Genomic DNA, 21,844 nt, shown 5'->3' with positions numbered 1-21,844 from the left:
CTTCAAGCCAGAGTTGAACCAACAACCAAAGGATTCCCAAGTGTTTTTATTACAGTTCCCCACTCTACCAACTGAGCTATCGAAGGGATATCAGGAGCTGCTCTCTGGCACATACTGCCCAATGTAGTGAAATGTTCCAGATGAGTAAAATCCCAGATCGACATTGTTTCCAACTCGTTTCCTCAGTCTTTTTTACCTTGAATTTAAGCCACAAACCGGGATTCTACAGTATAAACTTCCGTGGATATTAAAACATGTTTTATGGGGCATCAATCATTCCAGGCGGAAATTGACTCCTTTTTTTTTCTTGGGGGAAATGAGGAACAAAACTAAATGTCATTCTGTGTTTCTTAGAAGCATTATCACAGCTAATGCATGTAATGCCTTTAGTATGTGAAGGTGAGAGTTCAGTTATGCCAGGGAGTAAAGAGAACTGAAATTTAGAAAATTCATATTTAAATAGATTGCAAATCTTCAAAGTGTTCTGTCACTGCAAAATTATTACAGGGGTCTACCAACTGCGATACGTGCTTGTTTTGGGACTATTTCCAATACGTATCGCATTAGTAATTGTGTGTCCTTACTGGTATCTTTTAAACTGTGAGGGACATTCGGTTATATAGTCATAATCCGCTTTTAACGTGTCCTGCATTTTAATTTACTGAACAGATAAATTGAAACGTTCTGATTCAGAGCCCCTGCAGTTCGTGCTAATTAGAACCACAACAATGCTCCCGTGTCCTGAGCACCACACTGAGCACACGTTCAGCTGGGCTCTGACTTTGTTCAGCATGACTTCTTCTTGCAGTTGAGCTCAGAGCTAGAGATGATCTCCATATTCTACCGCACTAAGTAGTTCGAAAGTTAGTACACAGTACACACTTTCAGGTTGTTAAAAAATTAAACCAACCAGCACCCTGTCACAGAAAAGTACCCCGGTCTCCCGCGCAACAAGCGTAGGTACTCAACACTGTACTAAAGAGAAGCGCTTATTCGCAGCTGAGCGTGAGCTCTGTTTACAGTCAGCAGACATTTCCTCATTTCCAATGACGTTTTCGCCTGCTCTCAGCTTTTTAAAGACGGTCATAAACGCTCATGAAGTAATTCATGTCAGTTTGAAGTCTGTTTCTGTTGTCTCTTGACGAAGAAAAGCCGTACCTGGGAGACTCCCTTTCTGAAGAAGTTTGCCGTCACCCTGCAAGGGAGAAGAGCTATCAATCACTGAGACAACATTAAACAGGTGAAATGCGAGATGTTGTGATTTTTTTCCCACTTAAGGCTTCTATCGTTTCTACTCTAACGAGAAAAGCTTTTCATCAGAAGTGGGATTTGAACAAACGTCTCCAGGAGAAACTGCTAACTGAATGCAACGCTTTAGACAACGAGCCTTCCTGCCTTTATTTATTTGATACGAAAAAAGTGAAATCAAGTAATGAGGGAAACGTATTTTTTTTCATGGAGGAAACTAGTACGAGCAAATGTAAAGTTTAGAGCAGCACTCAATTAAAACGATCAGAAACCGAAAGCGCTTCTTTTGCGGATCAGTATATTCCGATACCGGTGGTTCTGCAGAAGAAATAAGCCGAACTCCAAACACTGTTGCCATTACGGCTACTCTGGCTGCAGCTGCTTTAAGATCTACTCAGCGGGCACAGGTTGTAGGAGGTCAGACTGGTTGGTGCTGTCTAAATAACAGTGTGCGAATTTAAACTTATTTAAATAAGGAACAAGTAATAGGTTTATTCCATGCTGAAAAAAAGAAGAAAGAGAACACAACATTTCGGCCGTGGAGCCACACCTGAAGAAGGCTCCACAGCCGAAACGTTGTGTTCTCTTTCTTCTTTTTTTCAGCATGGAATAAACCTATTACTTGTTCCTTTGCAGCCTACGCATGCTGACGCAGCTATCCACCTGAACTATTTAAATAAGACTATTTACAATATAATACATGCTCCAAAAGCGTTAATACTGCACTGGCTGCTATTTAAAACGCCTTCATAAATGACGCGTAATAGAGATTGATGCAGCTGGCTTTTATGCTTCACAATACATTGCAATCAGGAAAATATACTGTATTGTAATCAGGAAAATAAATCAATTATTAATATGCAATACAACGTCTGTTCTTAAAAATGATAGCTGTTTTACACTGACGTCGCTCTTTATGAGATAATCCAGATTGTGAAGACGACTGCACCCTAGCAGATCAAAGTATTACACGAAGGCTGTAAAGCACACTGAATTTATCCGAATATTTGATATCCGCGATCCGTTTAGGCTACAACAGGCAACTTGGTGCCTCTCCAGCAAACCATTTCTCAGTTTTGTGAATTACTTGTGCTTCCAACCCACCACCATCTGTAGCTTGTCAGGATGGCCGGGTGGTCTCATGTGTCAGATTTAAGGGCTCATGTTTTTCCATTGCTTCTAAAAGCTGCCGTCTTTTCCCTGCCTTGCGTTTTTCCTGTCTTCTTGTGCTCGCTGACAACGACAGGAAGAGGAAAACAGAAACCAGCTTGGGGGCACATGATGGGCAGGGAAATACTTCTTGAACACTTATGTGATTAGCAGAAAGTCAAATAGGCTCCGATTTTTGCCTTAAGAACTCTTTGGGCTGCCTGTAATCGAGGAAAGATTAACTGCAAAGTATGCATTCAAATGTGAAAGACCGAAATATAAAACCTGAAGACTTATTAAAAGAAACACTGTTTTCCTTTCAGTTTCTCCTGTATTTCACTGGCTTGAGACACTGTGTCCGGGCTCAGCGGTTATATAAGAAAAGACACAGGCACGGTTCATGGTTCTGCGCTCCCCGTGCGGAATGCGCGTCTCTTCTCTCCTTTAATACCTTCATACACTCCTCTCAAACCACAGCTAATTCCCGGAATATTTCAGTTTTACCTATTTCACAGGTAGTGGGTCTTTCTTTCCGAGATCACAGGTAGAAACAATAAACACGGGGAAATCAGGAAGGTATTCCTGATAGTAGGCCAAGATGTGCAAAAATAAATTTCCTAAAATCCAAGAAGGTCCAGTCACGTTCAGGTACTATTCTGATGTAGATGAATATTTTTGGGACAGCTCTTACAACAAACAGGCAAATAAACATTTTTTATTATTTCATTCGAGCTGTAGTTTTGAAAATGTTTTTTTCCATTCACTAAATAATACAAAACACAAACCCACCATAAACGTCTGACCATTGATATTCCTGAATTATAAGCTCGTACACACGTACCGCGAAATTTGTGCAAGAGTCAGAGCTGGCAGGCAGTTGAACGAATATGATGCCTTTCAGGGGCCGAGTATTAGACACGCGTTATCATGCGGAGCTTATTCTTCCTCTACCGCAGTCTTTGCCTCAGACCACCCCTCTTGGCACATTAGCACTTTAATTTTCGATTTTCTGTATAGAACACCGAATATCTTGAGGAAGTCTGTCAAGCAAAGACTGCTGGATAATTGAGGTGCAAACATGGTTCAAAATCAACATCCTCTGCTATTGCCGTTGATTCTTTGAGAGTTTCTTCAAGTTCTTCATCTGACCTTCAATATCGAGGGATATTGAGCATAATACCGTATTATTTGTAGCTTTCTTTTGATCGCCTGTTTTATTAAAATGCCAGCCTCTTTTACAGTTATTTTAGATGTTTGGCAAGGTGTAATATCCTCCCTCGCATCCTCAGCTAAAATATTTTAAAAGTACAACAAAATTACATTATATTGAACAGCACTAGGTTAACATTTAGAATTCAAATTAAAGTAAATATACGAAAATATTAAAATACAACTCCGGCGATCTGTCGTTTATGCTTGTCAAGTTCTCAGATAATTTTGCATTGTATTTTTAATTATTTTAGCTGAGGATGCAACAGGAGTATAAGTGAATTCTCCCGCCACCCATTGGAACATACATTTCCATGGGTGAATACTATCTGCTTGGAAGTTGCCCTTGTCGGTAATTATTGGAAATTCCCGGTAATGTTGACTCTACCGCAGTCTTTACCTCTGACCAACCCTCAGTTGTTTACTACTGCAAATATCAAAATAGTTAAGGTTTTGCGGACAAATTAAATATCTGTGGTGATGATGTTTACTATGGGAGGAAATGCGTCCCTGGGTGGGCTCAAAACACCCACCTTTGGGTTAAGAATCGAACATGCTAACCAAATGCACCACAGAAACGCTTACACGGCGCTTTTTTTCCATTTACATACTTTTGGTGAACAAAAAAATCGCTCACATTTCATCTTTCGTAAGATATATGATTTTAAAAAGTTCCACAAAGGAAATTAATACATGCATTAAACCAAATCAAGCCCTCTGTGAGTGTCCCGAATGATCTGTTCTGTAAAACAAGACAGGAAGAAAGGTACAGCTAGAACTTGAATGCAGGACTTCCTCTTTATTAAACAGGTGCTTTATGCAGCTAAACCACGGCACCGGCAGAGCGCTATTCTTACAGCCGCTTGGACACAATGCTCTGAGACATCTGCGTTCAGTGTGCGCTGAGCCTGCTCGCTGAGCAAGTTGCCTCCTTTTCATGCACTAGCAGCCCTGATACTAAGAGACAGGATGAGAAATGGCTTTTATCTGGCACTTTTCATATCCAAGGAGATCAATGTGCTTTCCGTGTACAACAGGGTGTCCTCTATATCGCCACTGAAGCACAGGACACGCCTGGTGGATTGACATCACTCAACAAAATAGTGAAATGGCAGGTGGAAGAGGAAAATGACCATCAAGAATGAAGAAATTAAGATGATCTTGAGTGTGCCAACTCACAACCGAAGGGGCGGGCTTTCTTGTTGAGGTGGCCGAGTGGTTAAGGCGATGGACTGCACGTGTGGGTTTGAATCCCATCCTCATCGTTGTGAGCTTTTGACTTGTGATCCATTTCTAAGTCGGGTTTGTGTACTTTTGCTACTGTAGTAGAGCAGTAATATTTCTAGCGTTGGCTGAACATGGCTTACAGCAGTAGGGGACAGACAATAGTCTCTTAATATTTAGGTTATATTTATGTTTTGTACTGCTTTCACCTGACATTAATAGTAGTCCTGATGAACGATTTAGGGACATGGTGCATCTTGAAAAATGTTCTTGTTAATTTCAATTTGGAAAAATTGCACTCACCAGAAGCTGAAACAGGTTGTGTTTACATAATGCGCAATGCAATAGCAACGTTTGGATTTGAATCTTACTATGAGTCCTTACCTGTTATAGGACTTTTTTAGCTCAGATACAACTATCAATTCATCTTAAATTTCTACTACATCAGAATTAGCAATGTTATCTTTACCTAGCACTAAATGTAGCTTTAAATAAGAGTAAAATTTAAAATATATGTAAAAATAAATGCTATTCCATATATTGTAACTTTGTGGTATTTAGAATGTTTATCTGAGGATGCATGGGAAAGTATTATACCTTGTGAAACATCCAAGAAAAGGTAAAAGAGGCTCATATTTTAATAAAATTTTCGATCAAAATAAAACCACAATCTGTATGATATTATCTTTAATATACCAAGATATCGATGTTCAGTTGAAAGATTTGAAGAAACTCTCCAAGAAGCAACTGCAGTAGCAGAGTTTTGATTTGAACCGATGTTTGCACCTCAATAATCCATTAGTCCTCGAAAGAAGCAAAGGCAGGGATGTTTTGAGTGTCACCATGATCCTCTTCTCAATCCAAAAGAAAGATTTTGTATGATCCTGATCCCACTAGAAAAAGAGTCAATTTCTGCCTGCACTGATATCCCTTCAAACGTTTTGTAAGATTTCTGGTAGAATATACAGTAGAATCCTGGTCCATTTCTTCTACTAAAAGAGACTATGGGAGTGAGTATTTTGATGTTGAACTGGGATTTAAATAGATAGAAACACTACACTACATTGGGCTACGCGTATGACAAAACGTATGCATTTTGAGTTGACCTTTCCATAGCTCAGTTGCTATAGCGTAAAACTGTTTCAAAAAGCAGCGGGTGATTGTTATGTTACTGTTTTGAATCCCGCTCGAAGGATGGTGTTTTCTTGTTCCTTAAAAATTAAAAAGTGAAAATAGCGAATTTGTCTTTCACTTTTACGTTCACCGAAAGCTCAGCAAACAGAGAAGCAGAGGCTCCTGTTCTGATCTATCCTCACGTCTGATTGTCTTGCTTTGACCTTTAAAATGTGCACTGTTGACGGTTCACTCTTCCTAACACAATTAAAGACCTGCGGAAAAGACTCGCTATCAGGAGTTTAGTTCAGTGGTAGCGCGCATGTACTCTATGAAGCTTCGTTTTCAATCGCTGGCGTCTCCACTTCTTTTTAAACGTGATATCTTTCCTACCTCTTAGGACTTCCCTCGTGTGTGAATTTCAGGGAGACACATAAACCCTTTGTCTGAAGAGACAAAAGAGACATTTTTTTAAACCAGACAAAATGAAAGACGAGGTAATTATAGACACGTACAAAACACGTGAATCTAATTGAGAACATGTGGACCGGGGCGATGAATTTCTAGTAGCGGCTCTGAGCTCACTATAGCGCAGTTGAGCAAGGTGCTAGTAGGGCCAGTGGTGGATAACGTGTCTGACTTCAGATCAGAAGATTGTAGGTTCGATTCCTGCCTGGCTCGTGAAGCTTTGAGACCATGCTATTCAACACTGTCACCTAGTGTGTGCAGTCCTACACAACCTTACTATCGACTGGATGAGTTTTCTGTTCCAGTTCATTCCACACATTCCGCCTGTTTCACCACTGTTATTGTTGGACCACGGCCACAGATACGAGAAGAGGTACTGTTCTGAACAACTGTCTTAAATAATCAAGTTGAAAAAGGTGACAATATGTTTTTTTTCTTTAACGTAACCTTACATTTGCCTATAAAGTTCACACTATTTTCTGTAGCCGCAAGTCCCCAATATTTCTGCTGTCTCCTGAGAAACACAAGTATAGAGTTAAAACACAATAAATAATACCACAAATCTATTCAGTTAACACCCAGATGTGACAGAGGTAACTTGCACCCCCTTTAAATATGTATTTCCTTAATTTCAGTTCTCTTCCCTCCCCAAGATACCTGCAAATTCACTATCACATATTAAAGGCTGTACATGCATTACATTAAATAACATTAAAGTTAATTATTAATAAATAATACTATCATTCATAAAGACGTGTATTCATAAGATTCATCGTGAATAGTTGTGGTGTCTGGAAAGCAACTGTAGTTAAATATAGAAAAAAGAGTTGTAGTTATTGAGGTAATTTCAGGTAGAATGTAAGAACTAAAGTTAACTAGTCCAACAGTAATGCGTGGGGTCCTATCAATAGAAAAAAAAAAATAACCCGAAAACACAACAACCACAAAAGGAGAAGTCTTCTGGGAACATAGGAAAATCCCTGTAGTGGTCTAACAACTATAAAAACAAATAAACAAATGAAACAACTTCAAAACATAAAGAAAAAGAACATTAAAAAATATCGGGGGAACAACAAAAACACAGAATCTAAGTGCGAGAGCTTTTTCAAGTTTTCGGTACTCCATCGTGCTCCTCTCGTCTAAGTAGATATCTCTCAGGTCAGTTGGAGGTCCACAGCTGATGGTAATTTAAGTAAGTAGCTGTGTCAGCATGCATGGGCTGCAAAGGAACGAGAAAATGTTTATTCCATGTTGAAACGAGAAGAAAACACAGCAGTTTGGCTGTGGAGCCTTCTTTGGGTGTGATACAGAATAAACCTTTACTTGTTTATTTCATGTTAATTTAGACCCAATCTCCAGCAAATACCTAAGAGCACCTAAACTCGTCAGTTGCTTTCAGTAGTTTAAGACACAGGCTACACTACTTCAGGTGAGATTTAAACTCACACCCTCAGCATGACTCTGCTGTAGAAGCAGACCAATTGCGCCACTGGAGCTGTGTAACTACCTCTCCTCATACAGACTTGAGCTGCAGAAACACAGGGCGAAAACAGGGTTTCGGTTGCGGATCCATCTCCACATGGTGGAAAGGGACAGTAAAATAGCAAGGAAAATACTAGATAAGAAACTGAAAGAATTGTGCTCACTGCAAACTAGGAAGGAAAGAGGTGACCGGATACGTAAAACAGCTCGGCGGATAATTTGTAACGACATTCTTTGGTTACAATCAGCAAATGGATTTCTCTTCATGTGCAGTTTGAACGTTTGTTCTCCCAGATTGGGTGGTTATATAAGATAAGCTGATATAAATTAGGACTAATCAGAATCAATACAATTGATGTCTGGCGAAGGCAAATAACCTTTGTACATGATCTGGAATGTGACTGGTTAAATTTCAGCACAGATACAACCTCCTTTATAAGGGTGTGCACACTAATACAACCAAGGCATGGAAAGTTTTTTTTTAAATTATTGTTCCAAAAAATATTCCATTTGTTTTTTTTTCTTAAATATTGTTGATTAAAAGATCTTATTAAATGTGAAAAAATCTGACTGTGAAAAGTAACAACATGTTAGTGAAAAAATCAGTAATGTGAGGAAAGATGGATTGTGGGAGACCCTTGACCCTCCATGTCATGCTGTATTTCTCTCTCATTCTACTGGGAGTGGTGCCGTCGCTTCTGGATAAAGTCTGTCAGTGGTCATTCCAGACAGGTCAGGTATGACTGCGCTTCGGCACAAGAACAGACATGTGACTTGCTATTACCCTGACAGTGTCTCCATTCTTCCAGAGCCCAGATAGCTCAGTTGGTAGAGCACCTGACTTTTAATCTGAGGGTCCAGGGTTCAAATGCCTGTCTGGGTGGTTGTCCTTTGCTTAAATCTATTGTGAATGTCATTATAAATTGTCTTTTATCTTTCACTCTTCTAGCTGTCAGTGGTTATTTCAAATGTTCATCACTTGTATTTTCTTTGGTGTTTCATTTAACAAACCGAAAGTGTTCAAAGTGATTTGTCACTCTACTCCACGTAGATAATCTAAATGAAATCACAGTAGCGTACAGGACACGCAGTGAGTACTCTTGAATACAACAAGAGGAAAGGCACACTGCACATCTGCAGAACATCACCTCTGAGTTTACAGTGACATTGGAGATTGGAAACGATGTCGTTTTTTTTATTAAAGGTTCAAGGAAACCTGAATATGTTTGCTAAAGTATTTCAGAATCACAGTCAAATCGAGTACGATTGCTGCACAGATCTGCAGTCTGCAGTTAGAATACTGTTTGTGCGTTGTATAAATCCGCCGTTCAAAGCTTTTCTAAAACTACAGAGATACGTTTTGGAATGCATCTTCCTGTAAAAATAAAATCTCTACACGGGCGCTATAAGCAGAGTCTAAAGCCTGCTTAACAGAAGAACTATATTCAGAGGGCCAAAGAATTGAATATTTCACCAAGTGAGAGGAAGCATCTCAGAAAAAGTAGGTGTAGTTGCTTCCACGCATCACAACACCACAAAGTCAGACTACAAGTGCTGAAAAGCCACTCAAGGGTAACCCGGCTGAGCGCTCTAAGGAGCTGGATTAAAGCTCCAGTCTCTTCGGGGGCATGAGTTGGTATCCCGCTGCTGCCCCATATCTCCTTGTTAAGAATCACGGTTCTGTTGTTGTTGCTTCCATGTGATTTAATCAGTTTCAGTAGAATTAATTTGAACAATTATATCATAATCATATTTGTTTTATTTCTCCTACCATTGCAATTTGTGCACAAAGATTTAATTTTTTTTATTTTAAAAACATGTTAGCCTTGATGGGAAAGAAAAACAGAACAGGAGGTGTGTTGGGCAAGTTGAAAGGCGTCAGTCTCGTAAACTGAAGATCATGGGTTTGATCCCTGTCCGTTCCTGTTTCGTTTACCAAGGCTTTCCTTTATGTAAGTCATCAATTGTCTTGCAATGTAGAAATCTCTGTATTAAGAAGAAAAGAACAGTAGTAGTTAATAATCGTTCTGTTGTTCTAGCATAATCTGCCCTGCTTTTAAGTCGACAAAGCAACAGGTGCATTCAACACACCAGTCTCCACTGCTTGTCAGGATGGCTGAGTGGTCTAAGGGGATAGACTCAAAAACTCAATCATGTGTAGTGACAGTTTTATGTTATTCACAACACGGATTTCTCTTCATGTTCATTAAGATGTGTAATTTGTATGTTGGTTGTATGAGAACAGTTTCTTCAAAAGTCTTTTACTTTATGTATGGTAGTGGAAATATTTTTCTTAAATGTTTTCTAAAGAAGATCTCATGAAGTATTGCCAGGACCTGCCTTTAGCGCTCAGTAGCGATGAGTTGAAGATCTAAGCTAAAATAGCCCTAACACACCTCCTGTAACAGTTTTCTTATTCGTAGCAAGTAATATTCTTTTTTAAACCCGAACATTGCTTTTGCATGAAGTGTTATGTAACCATTAGCGGTTTTGGTAGCTTCTGGAGAGCTCACTTTTCCAAACTGAAGCCTATAAGAACATTATTCAAGATACACCATGGCTCAGAATTGTTCATTGGGACAAGGATTAACATCAATTGAAAGTACTCCATAATAAAAAATTTGAACGAAAAATTATAAGAGTAGGCAAGTATTAAAACAACACCATAACTTCTTGACTTCCAATCTCTTTCCTGGTTCAGGCCATGTAAAATGACATCAGTGGAGTCATGCCGAGGTTGTGAGTTTAAGCCTCACCTGGAGCAGCCTGGTTTTCTGTCTTGACAGGTAAACAGTGTTTTGTGTTATTTGCTAAATGGAGAGAGGATTCTGTGTTAATTGTGCTCCTCCTGGGAGAGGTCAAGAGGAGAAGTTCACGAGGCTGGTGGTAAATATCCTGTCCAGGAGTATCGGGGCTGTAGGGGGTCAGATCTATAGATGTAGTAAACACATAAGTGGAGACGCTGTGTCTGCTCTCTGTGTGAGAGCCAGGCATGAAGAATAATCTGTGGTCTGGGAAGAAGAGACCCTCTTCGGCAGCGCTCCTCACAGGAGAGAATTAAAAAATATATTTTTCAGTGACGCTAATTTTTCTCTTTGGGGAATTAAAAGCACTTGGAGTGACTGACCTCATGGCACCATGGTAGCGTGTCTGACCCTGGATCTGAAAGTTGAGTGTTCAAGTCATGTTGAGGTTAGCTAGTGTGTTTTCAGGTGTTGCTGCTGCTGAACCTGAAAGGCTCCCCATGCAGTTGAGCTTTATCTGTACACATCTAAATGAAATAACAGAGCAGTACAGGACATGCTGTCCACATTGTGGAAACAGGAAGGCAACTCAGAGATTGCTTCAGAGAACGTGTTAGGGATGTGAAGATTAAAGATCTCTCCAAGCCCATTGTTTCTCATTTCACCTCTGACGGCCATGACCACACTAATTTCTCCGTCTGTGTTTTCAAAGATGGTTTTCCGAACTCAAACATCAGAAAGACTACCGAAACCAAAATTATCCTGCAGCTATGATCACACCTTCCCCCTTCTCTTAACAACAGACTACTCTTCTTCTAAATTTTCTCCATTCATTGAAATGTTTCATTTCACACCTCTCTACAGCTATTCTGACTTCACACCTCTTGACTGGCCTCTCTTTCTGTCCCCTGCTCCCGCCTCTCGCTCCTCCTCTCTCCATGCCTTTGTTCTCCTGCTACATTACCTTTGCTTACTGCCTTGTCTTTCTCACACCTGAAGAGGGCTTCATGGCTGAAACGTTGTGTTTTCTTTCTCCCTTTTTTTCAGCATGGAATAAACCTATTACTACTTCTTTTGCAGCCTACACATGCTGACGCAGCTACCCACCTGAACTATTATAATAATATATATAGATAAAATAACACACATATAAGACCACTTTATTGGCCATATACAATTTCAGGTATTAGGATTTTGTCTTTTAAAAAAACCCACAACTTGCTCTCATAGCACAGGGTGAACCATTTATACAGTGTCCCTGGAGCACTTGGGTTTAAGGGCCTTGTTCAGAAACCCAACAGAAGAGGATTTCTCTGATGGCCACGAGACACGAGCTGACAACCTTCCAACCACAGGCACAGCCACCACACAACCCCATATACCTTAGATAGTACGACGGCGCTGAGCTCACTCTGGTGCAGTTCTGCAATGTGAGGAAAGGCAGTAATGCAATGGATAACGCAGATCAAAAGATTGTAGGTTCATCTCCTGTCTGACTCATATTGCTTTTAAAACTATCGAGCTCCTCAGTAATAAATGTCCTTTATGTAAGTGAACTGCACCTGACAGCTATAAAACATACTTTGGGTCAATTGCAACAAACTTTCAAAAGGAGCACACAGCTGCAGACTAGTTAACACGATTATATCTTGAGATCATCTCCAGCTCTGAGCTCAATTGCAACGAAAAACTCTGCGGAACAAAGCTGGAGAGCAGCTGAACTTGTGCTCAGGTTTCAGCATTGTTGTTTTTCTAATTAACACTAACTGCAGGAGCTCTGATTCAAAGCTTTTCAATTATTCTGGTCAGTGTGTTAATATGTAGGTTATGAGGTATATGGGTATATGTAATATCATAATTGTTACTTTTTTTGTCTGTCCAAGTATATAACTGGATATTGTCAATTTCCAATTAATTATTACATATATTTTAAAATATTGCAGATCTGGGTAAGTTTGCTCACAAAAGCAAGAAACTTAGAACGGGACTTAAACAAAGAGACTTTGGCTAGGTTTTTTTTCTTATACTTCATTGACCCAATGGTGTGTTTCAGTCTTCCATAAAACATTCATAGCAGAGGATGGTTTTGGTGCATCAAATTCTAGGTTATGAGCCCAGCACACTTCAGCTGCACCACTCTGCTGTGTGATGAAGGTGTTAACACAGCCGTTCTTTCTATGCCTTCTAAAAGCACACCTGAGATGAAAAGTTGCAACGGTAAAAGATGTCACCTTAAGCACTTGGTGTTTTTTAGTACAGATCTTCACACTGTGCTTTACATGGTAGATCTCAAGATCGCTGAGAAACAGAGCTCCTGCTTTCCGACGCTACTGATACTTTAATCGTGAATCACCAATTCTGAACAAGAATCGGCAAATCAAAACCCAAACACATATTCACATCGGTGTCCTAGTCAATAACAATATGATGCATTTAAGAATCTGTGTGGTCTCGTGTTATATTTCTTACCATAAGAACCATAAGATTGTTTCCCAGCTTGTCGGGATCGCAGGAAGAAAGTCCAGATTAATCCATTGGGATCGTACTGGATTTAATTGAGATTTTGAAATGTTTCTTGCAAAGTTATTCAAGTTTGCTTGAAACTTTAATAAAAAAGCTATTTGAAATTTCTTAGCTTAAAATCTCTGATGTTGCGGTTACTAAACTTGGACATGATGTTCCGAAGATGTGCAATGTGGTTTTATTCTTCAAGAATTCTCACTGTGCGAGCCTGTACTATGACATTCGATTTTGTTTAGATTATCTAGGTGGAGTACAACGAGAAGAACACCTTGAATTTTTTTTTGGTATAGAAAAAATGCTAATAAAGAAGTCTTTGACGCTATGAATAATAATAATAATAATAACAGTTTTGAACTGATCAATCTGTATTCTCTTGCAATAACAACTTATAATGTGGGAAGATTGGCTCTGGGTTTTTCTAAGTCCTAGTGAATGGTGCGAATATGTTGAATGCACTCTTGGGATTATCTACGCAAAAAAGGAAAGAAATTCATTTTAATCAAATACGTTCATTATCATGTTCTTCAAGGTACCATTGTGGTGCCAAATATTCAAGGATGTAAAGGATACGACTTTAAATAAGAACACCCGAACAGCACAATGAGTAAAAGTCTCAAGCCAGTCCCCCTAAAGAAAACTGACATTTCCGCTTCAAATTAAATACTACAGTCCCTGACCTTTACGTTTTGGCTTGAAATATGTCGGTCCCAATAAGCTCGGGTAGTGCTCATCTGTGTAAACTGTAAAGTCGATTACATGTGGCAGCAGATCAATTCCGTGAAATTTATGTTGTCAAGACCTGGTTTCAAAACAGGGTTATTATTGCCACAATATAATAGACTACCCACTATATTGTTTCAAGATCTATTCAGTGAGCACAGAAAGTTGTATAAGGGCTAGACTGCTTTGCACTTTCTAGATACCAGTATGCGAATTTGAGCTTTTTAAAATTATTTTAATAATAGTCTTTACAATAAAGTTAGTTAAAAAAACGTAACTTATCAAAGTAAGAAACAGTATTGTTTCAACAAATTTAGCCTTTTTATGCTTTTATTTTTTATTCTTTTTATACTTTAATATTTTACACATCACATCACAGACCATCTTGAAATTAAACTGGAAAACTGGAACACAACCTCAGTTCCCCAAAGAGAAAAACTGTCTTACACTGACCTCATTCCTTATTAGGAAACCAAGGTTGTGAAGACAATCTGTTGTTTCTGTTCCTCCAAGGCATCAGTGAAGGAAAATATTATGCTAAAGTTGGGAAACACACTCCGAATGGTCCATATATTTGATTTCTGTGATCCGTGTAGGATACAATAGGCAACTTGGTGCTTCTCCAGCAATGTGTTTCAGGGAGGAACCTCAGTTTAGTTCAGTTTACTGGTGTATTCAGCACAGCTCCCTGTATCACTCATGCAGCTGGCCAAGTGCTCAATGGCGCCAGACTCAAGGACTTGTGTCTTTCCAGCTCATTTAGGTGTTCTGGTCTCTAAAAGGAGCTCAAATCCCCCTCCTACCACAAGCATTTTTTTCCCTGTCTTACGTTGTTCCAGTCTTCTTGTGCTCGCTGACAGTGACAGGAGGAGAAAAACAGAAAAACTGCTTTCCTGATTCATAATATTTATTTTATTAAAATACAAGTATATCTTTCAGCTTCTGTCACATGGCTTCTAGCAAACTCAAAGCATGACTTAATGTTGGCCTTTTCAGAAGCGGCTTCCTTCTAGCCACTCTCCCAAAGAGACCGAATCTGTAAACTGCTGAAGAGATTTTTCATGTCTGCACAGTTTCTCCCATTTCAGCCAAAGAGCTCTGCAACTATCAGTGACTCTTGGTCACTTTTCTGACAATCACCATTCTTGTCCGGTTGCTCAATTTGGTAGGAGGGCCTGATCTTAGTAGTGTCTGGGTTGTGCCATGTTTTTCCTATTTTGTTACAATGGGTTTTTAACGGTGCTTCTAGGAAGGTTCAAAACTTTGCCAATCTTTTTATAACCTTCTCCAGGTTTTTTCATCCTAACAACTTCATCTCAAAGTTCCAAAGGCAGCTCCTCAGTCTTCATGACAGCAGGACTGATCTGATCTGCTGTTTCAGTTGCGAGACCTGACAGTGATATTTACTGTGCAATCAAGCAATTGAACACTGGTGAATTTGAAATGAACACAGGTGTACCTTGTCAACGTATTTAGTGTGATCTCTCAAGATAATTGACCCAAATTAGGTTGTTAAAACAAAGGGGGTGAATACTTATCAATTAAGTAATTTTCCATTTTTATTTTAAATATGTCTTCAGAATTATAAATACTTAATTTCATTTTAACATTATAGAGAATTGCTTCTACAGGAGTGGAAAAAAACATTTAAATAATTTGACTTTGCAACACAGCAGAAGGAGAAATAAACAATGGGGCATGAATACTTTCTGAAGGCACTGTATATATTGCTTGTCCTGTCTTGTTTAAAAAAACAGTTGCATTGGAAAAAAAATATATATATGGAATTATTACAAATGGTGCCAAAATAGATTTTCCTATTAAAAGAGATTCATACAGTATCTAATTCTTTATTATTTACCCCTTATTGCATAAATATTTATTGTATTTGATATATATCCTCTCTTATCCACATAAATTAAACTCCATGACAAGAACTATTTCTGTTTTAGTCAACTGTAAATAAGAGTATAGTCAAAATTTAACTGACCAGATGAACTCAAAAGTGGGTGACTTCAAAGTGACTATGACTAATAGACATTTTGGGAACAAGTAAAGTTTTGTTCCATGCTGAAAAGGGAAGAAATTAAATGTTTTGGCTGTGAAGCCTTCTTCGGATGTCACATGCTGACGCATCTACCTACATATCTACCTTGACTTGACTAAGACTATGATTAAATAAAAAACCTGGTGACTAAATTGATGTTTTTAAGTCACCTAACTGGATAAAACTCTTCCCACACTGACTGTAGTTGAATGGTCTCTCTCTTGTGTGAATGCGCTGATGTAGTTTTAAGAGGTGTGAGTGACTAAAACTCTTCCCACACTGGCTGCAGCTGAATGGTCTCTCTCCTGTGTGAATGCGCTGGTGGGCTATTAAGTTACTTGACTGACTAAAACTCTTCCCACACTGACAACAGCTGAATGGTCTCTCTCCTGTGTGAATGCGCTGGTGGGCTATTAAGGTACTTGACTGACTAAAACTCTTCCCACACTGACTGCAGCTGAATGGTCTCTCTCCTCTGTGAATGCGCTGGTGGGCTATTAAGCTACTTGACCAACTAAAACTCCTCCCACACTGACTGCAGCTGAATGGTCTCTCTCCTGTGTGAATACGCTGGTGTCTTTTTAAGTCACTTGACTGAATAAAACTCTTCTCACACTGACTGCAGCTGAATGGTCTCGCTCCTGTGTGAATGTGCTGGTAGGGTTTTGAAATACTAGAATGACAGAAACGCTGCTTCTCCCTGTGCCATAATGGCAGTTTATCCACTCCATCTGAGCAAGGCCTTGACTGATTCTTCCTCATCCCCTGATCATGCTGGGGACTCTTATTCTGCCAATGCTCCATGGAATGGTCTTGCTCTTTGTGCTGAAACTGAGATCTGTTTTCTCCACCATGTCCCTCAGTGTGCTTCTCAGCAGTGTGAATCATCTGGGGCTCCTTCTTCAGCTCTCTGAGACTTAAACCGTCCAGTTCATTCAGTTGTTCCTCTCTTTGCCCAAGAACAGACATAGTCTCCAGTTCATTAAAACTTTCAACAATTTTCTCAGTAATCAGATTATTAAACCTGTGTGTAAAGTCATTAGATACAAAGGGATCATATGATTGTTTGAGACTCTGCAATGACAGTCTCTCCACTTGAACAGAACAATGCCTAATTATCAAGCCCTGTAGGAGCTGCTGTTGCTCCTCCCTGTACTGACTCTTCTCTGTGTGCTGTGACTCAGTACTGTTCTCTTCACCAGGTACATCAGTCTGCTGCTCTTCAGGGTCAATCAACTGGGGCTCTGTGTCCTGTTCTGTGAGATTTAAAACATCCAGTTCTTTACTGTGCTCTTGTACAGAGACACAGCCCAGTTCATTACAACCTTGTGTAATATTGTTCGTGTCCAGATTATTAATCTTCTCTGTAAAATTATCACATACTAAGAGCCCAGATGTCTCACTCTCAGGCTCTGTCTTCATCATGGGCACAGAGTCCAGATCCTTGACACTCTGTCTCCTCTCTGTGTGCTGCTCACTTACTGTCTCTTTCCCTTCTGCAGCAGTGAGCTCTGTCTCCTGTATCAGAATGGAGACCCACTCCTCCTCACTGCGCTGCTGTTCAAGAGGAGCCCTGTCCCCAGCGTCAGAGAGAGCACTGGCCTCTGAGCCTGTAAGCACAGGACAAGAGGACGAGACCTTTATAATAATAAACTTTATTTTATATAGCACTTTAAAAGGTGGCTTCTCAAAGCACTTTAAAAAAGGCCAACAACAAAAAATACACAATATAAGCACGGTGAGAATGCACAGTTAAAGGAAACAGTAGATGGTGGTACTAAGTCCAGTAGGAGCAGAAGGGTAAAGAACAGTTAAATAAAGGCTCTTCTGAAGAAGAAGGTTTTGAGTCTGGATTTGAAGAAGTTTAGAGAAGATGACTCTCCGATATCCTTAGGGAGAGAGTTCCAGAGCTTGGGGGCATAACAGGAGAAGGCCATGTCACCCATAGGGTGTAGAAGGACTGGGGGACAAATAGTTGTACACAATTAGAAGAGCGAAGGTTGGGAGGTGGGGAGTAGGGCGATAACTCAGACAGGTACTGAGGTGTCAAGCCATGGAGAGCCTTATAGGCGAGCAGGAGGATTGTTCAGTCGATAAGAAACTTGACAGGAAGCCAGTGCAAGGACTCCAGAATAGGAGTAATCTGAACACTTGCACTAGACCTGGTCAGGATTCTGGCTGCCAAATTTTGGACATACTGGAGTTTGTTCAATGTGGATTTAGAAGAGAGTAGAGCTTTACAGTATTCGATTCAAGATTAGACAACACTTTTCAGCCACAGTTAGTGATAACATAGGGCATAGTCAAGCAATATTTCTGAGGGGAATGAAAGATGTTCAGACAACATGCTGCACATGTGGGTCGAACATCAAATATCATCCTCAAGTGTTTCCAATATAGACTGAAGCTCAAGTACAAGACCATCTACAGATAGGGTTACAGCACTGGTTTTATAAAGTTGATGGGTGGTGCCAATAAGCATGACTTCAGTCTTGTCACAGTTAAGATGAAGGACATTTTGAATCATCCAAGATTTTATATCGGAGATACAACTAAATACATCCACATCAACGTCAGGTTTGGTATGGATTTATATTTGAGTATCATCAGCATAGTAGTGATAACTGAGGCCATGTGATCTTAAAAACTTTAAACTACACACACATACTAGTACACCCACAATCAATTTGGGTTGTTTAAACATAGCGGAATAAGTTGGTATAAGGGGGTGTTCTGATTTAGCTTTGTCAGAAACCTAACTACCATGTAAAAAGTAAGTCTACTGTAATAATATCATAATTACATTACATTTACATTAACACTGCAGATAGAAAGAGAGTGGTTAATACAGACACATTGACTGGACACTACAGTACATTAACACTACACTGAGAGAGAGGGTTTAAACAGACAACAAACTGGAAATAAAAGCATATTAACACTGCACTGACAGAGAGGGGTAAATACAGACACACTGACTGGACATAACAGTACATTAACACTGCACTGAGAGAAAGGGGTTAATAGATACATACCAACTGGACACTGCAGCATATCAGCACTGCACTGAAAGGAGTTTATACAGACACACTGACTGGACACTACAGTACTTTAACAGTACTTTGCACTGAGAGAGAGAGGGGTTAATATAGACACACTGACTGGACACTACAGTACATTAATTCTGCACAGAGAGAGGGGTTAATACAGACAAACTGACTGGACACTACAGTACTTGAACACTGCACTGAGAGAGAGGGGTTAATACAGACACTGACTGGACACAACAGGACATAAAGACTGCACTGAGAGAGGGGGTGAGTACAGAAGCATTGACTGCACACTACAGTACATTAACATTGCACTGAGAGAGAGAGGGGTTAATATAGACACACTGACTGGACACTACAGTACATCAACACTGCACTGAGAGATAGGTGTTAACACTGACTGGACACTACAGTACATTAACACTACACTGAGAGAGAGGGGTGAATACAGACAGACTGCCTGGACACTACAGTACTTTAACAGTACTTTGCACTGAGAGAGAGAGGGGTTAATATAGACACACTGACTGGACACTACAGTACATCAACACTGCACTGATAGAAGGGGGTTAAAACAGACACAATGACTAGACACTCCTGTACATTAACACTGCACTGAGAGAGAGGGGGGTTAATACAGACATACTGGATTAATATTTCAGACACAGACACAGACCCTGGAGGACTGTAATACTTAAACTAATTAAAATATTTTTATATACACAATCATTAGTAGACATAGACATATAAAAATCTAGACCAATACAATGTAAATACAATATTAATAAATGTTGTTTCCTAATGACGTTGGATTACAAATTGATTCAGTGAAACAACTGTTGAATCTGAACAAGGTGTTTTCAGCACCGTAACCGGACAAAACAGTTCAGTTTCCAATAAAGAATCCCATTGCACACACATGTCTTTCCCACGTCACTCTGCATCTCTCCACTATATTCTCACCTCTTTCGGAAAGTTTATTTGATGACAGTTTGATACTTTGTTAGAACGCGTACTGATAATGAGAATGTTTACTATTGTGAGATGTTTTCTTTAAAATAAAGTTTGTTATTTAAAAAATCTCAGCAGTGAGTTAGTTATAGACACTGGTTTTTAACAAACACACACTCTGACTTCATACAAGTCACCACACTGACCTGACAATCGTTTCATGTCCATTTCTTCTTTTATTCCTGCAGTCACTACACAGGGAAGCGTCTGGGTACACTGATCTCCTCCTCCTCCCAACTCCTTCTCCCACAGCTGCAATCTCCACTTCAGGCTCTCGTTTTCCTTCTTCAGCTGCGCCATTTCACTCCCGACACTGTCCTCCACACACTGTGTGATTTTAAACACGGCCCGTCTCACCAGGATCTGGGAGACGCTGAGGAGTTTGTCTTGAAACGCGTTCTCAGAGTCAGACATCCTGTTTCCAAAAACTTCTGACACTTCATACACGAACGATTTGAGCAAAACGTGCATGAAAGAGGCAAGCTTGGTTTGCAGATTTAACAAGCACTCCGCCATCCTTCTTCAGAGTCGGTCAGAAACAAAGGCTGACTTCCGGAGTTTAAACAGAACAACTTATTTTTTATTCTTCACAGATCCTGTTGTCAGGGCTGTGCTCTGTTCAAGCATAAACACAGTCGACAAGACGTTACGTATTCAGAACCTGAAGTTATTTTAAAGAAAAACAACAACATCTAAAGAAAATGATTCAGTCAACCCACACGTGGGTGAAATACATGCAGGGTCGCGCAATATAATGACGTCATTCGTTTGCGCGGTCGCAGCTTCAAAACAATCGAGAAGCAGAGCTGAGAAAGAGGAGTTTCTTCAACCGGATATAAACTTCTCTGCACCTCCTAGCGCCACCTAGTCAAGAGGAGTGAATCACCTGCGACCTTCGCCGTTCGTGACGGAACAGATTTACTTTTTTGCCCTTCCACAACCCTCCTCCCCAACGAAAACGTCTCAAGTGGATTTTTTCAAGTGGATTTTGATCTCCCTATGCAGGTTTTTGTTTAAAGAAAAAAAATGCTGTCGTTTCTTGCCAACTGGCAGTATTTCTTCTGCACTGATAAGCAGGATTTCTATTTCATATTTCACAAATTGTTTGAATTTGTCCATTGTCCCTAATTGTTGTTTATGTTTGATTAACAGACAAAATATGACAACCCCTCTACTGAGCATATACTTACTTTTCCTGATGTACTGTAGCAGCCCCGACACTGAGAAACGAAGTGAAAATGGCTTTTATCTAGCATTTTATATGTTCAATGCGTCTGACATATCCCAACAGCGACAGAGTTCTTTTGTGACACTGTTTCTACTTTTATCTTCTTTCTGTACGCTTTGATAAAAAAAACGAGAAATCGTGCAAGGGGAAAAATGTATTTTTTCATAGAGAAAACGTGCACCAGGAACTGTTGTGTTGAGAAGAAATGATTTAACACGATAGGTGACCTTATTTACCGGAGCAAATGCTCACCCAGCAAGGTCTGGAGAACTTGGAGAGTCTGGTGGATGTGATAATTTCACGGTATTGTGGAAGAAAACAGTCTTTCTTTGAATTCTCAATCAATCGGAATTTCAGTGCAAAACATAAACCCTTTGTCTGATTTAAAGAGATTATATTTTAAAACTCATAAAAATTCAGAAAACACGTTTCTCACTTTGAAATTTTAGACGGAGCGGTGTATTACTAGTAGCGGCGCTGAGCACACTACGGGGGAATTCAGGTTATGTGATATACTAGAGTTTTAATAAATAACGCATCTGATTTCGAATCATAAGATTGTAGGTTCGACTTCTAGCTGGTTCGTGTAAATTTTAATCAGGCTCTTCAGTAATAGATTATTTAATGA

General features: G+C 39.7%; 1 long non-coding RNA gene across 1 annotated transcript; it reads right to left on the bottom strand.

Moving 5' to 3' along the window:
- Positions 1–14,192: 14,192 nt before the first annotated feature.
- Positions 14,193–20,669, bottom strand: LOC148670777 (uncharacterized). Its single transcript, XR_015936646.1, has 2 exons — positions 20,135–20,669; positions 14,193–17,537 (listed from the first exon to the last, which is right to left on the bottom strand). It is a non-coding gene; the product is annotated as an uncharacterized LOC148670777 (long non-coding RNA).
- Positions 20,670–21,844: the final 1,175 nt, after the last annotated feature.

Source organism: Lepisosteus platostomus, chromosome 5 (genome assembly GCF_059453375.1).
Source record: "Lepisosteus platostomus isolate fLepPlt1 chromosome 5, fLepPlt1.hap1, whole genome shotgun sequence".
Lineage (NCBI taxonomy): Eukaryota > Metazoa > Chordata > Actinopteri > Semionotiformes > Lepisosteidae > Lepisosteus > Lepisosteus platostomus.
The sequence above is the reverse complement of the archived record's forward strand: the minus strand, read 5'-3'. Positions and strand labels throughout refer to the sequence as shown.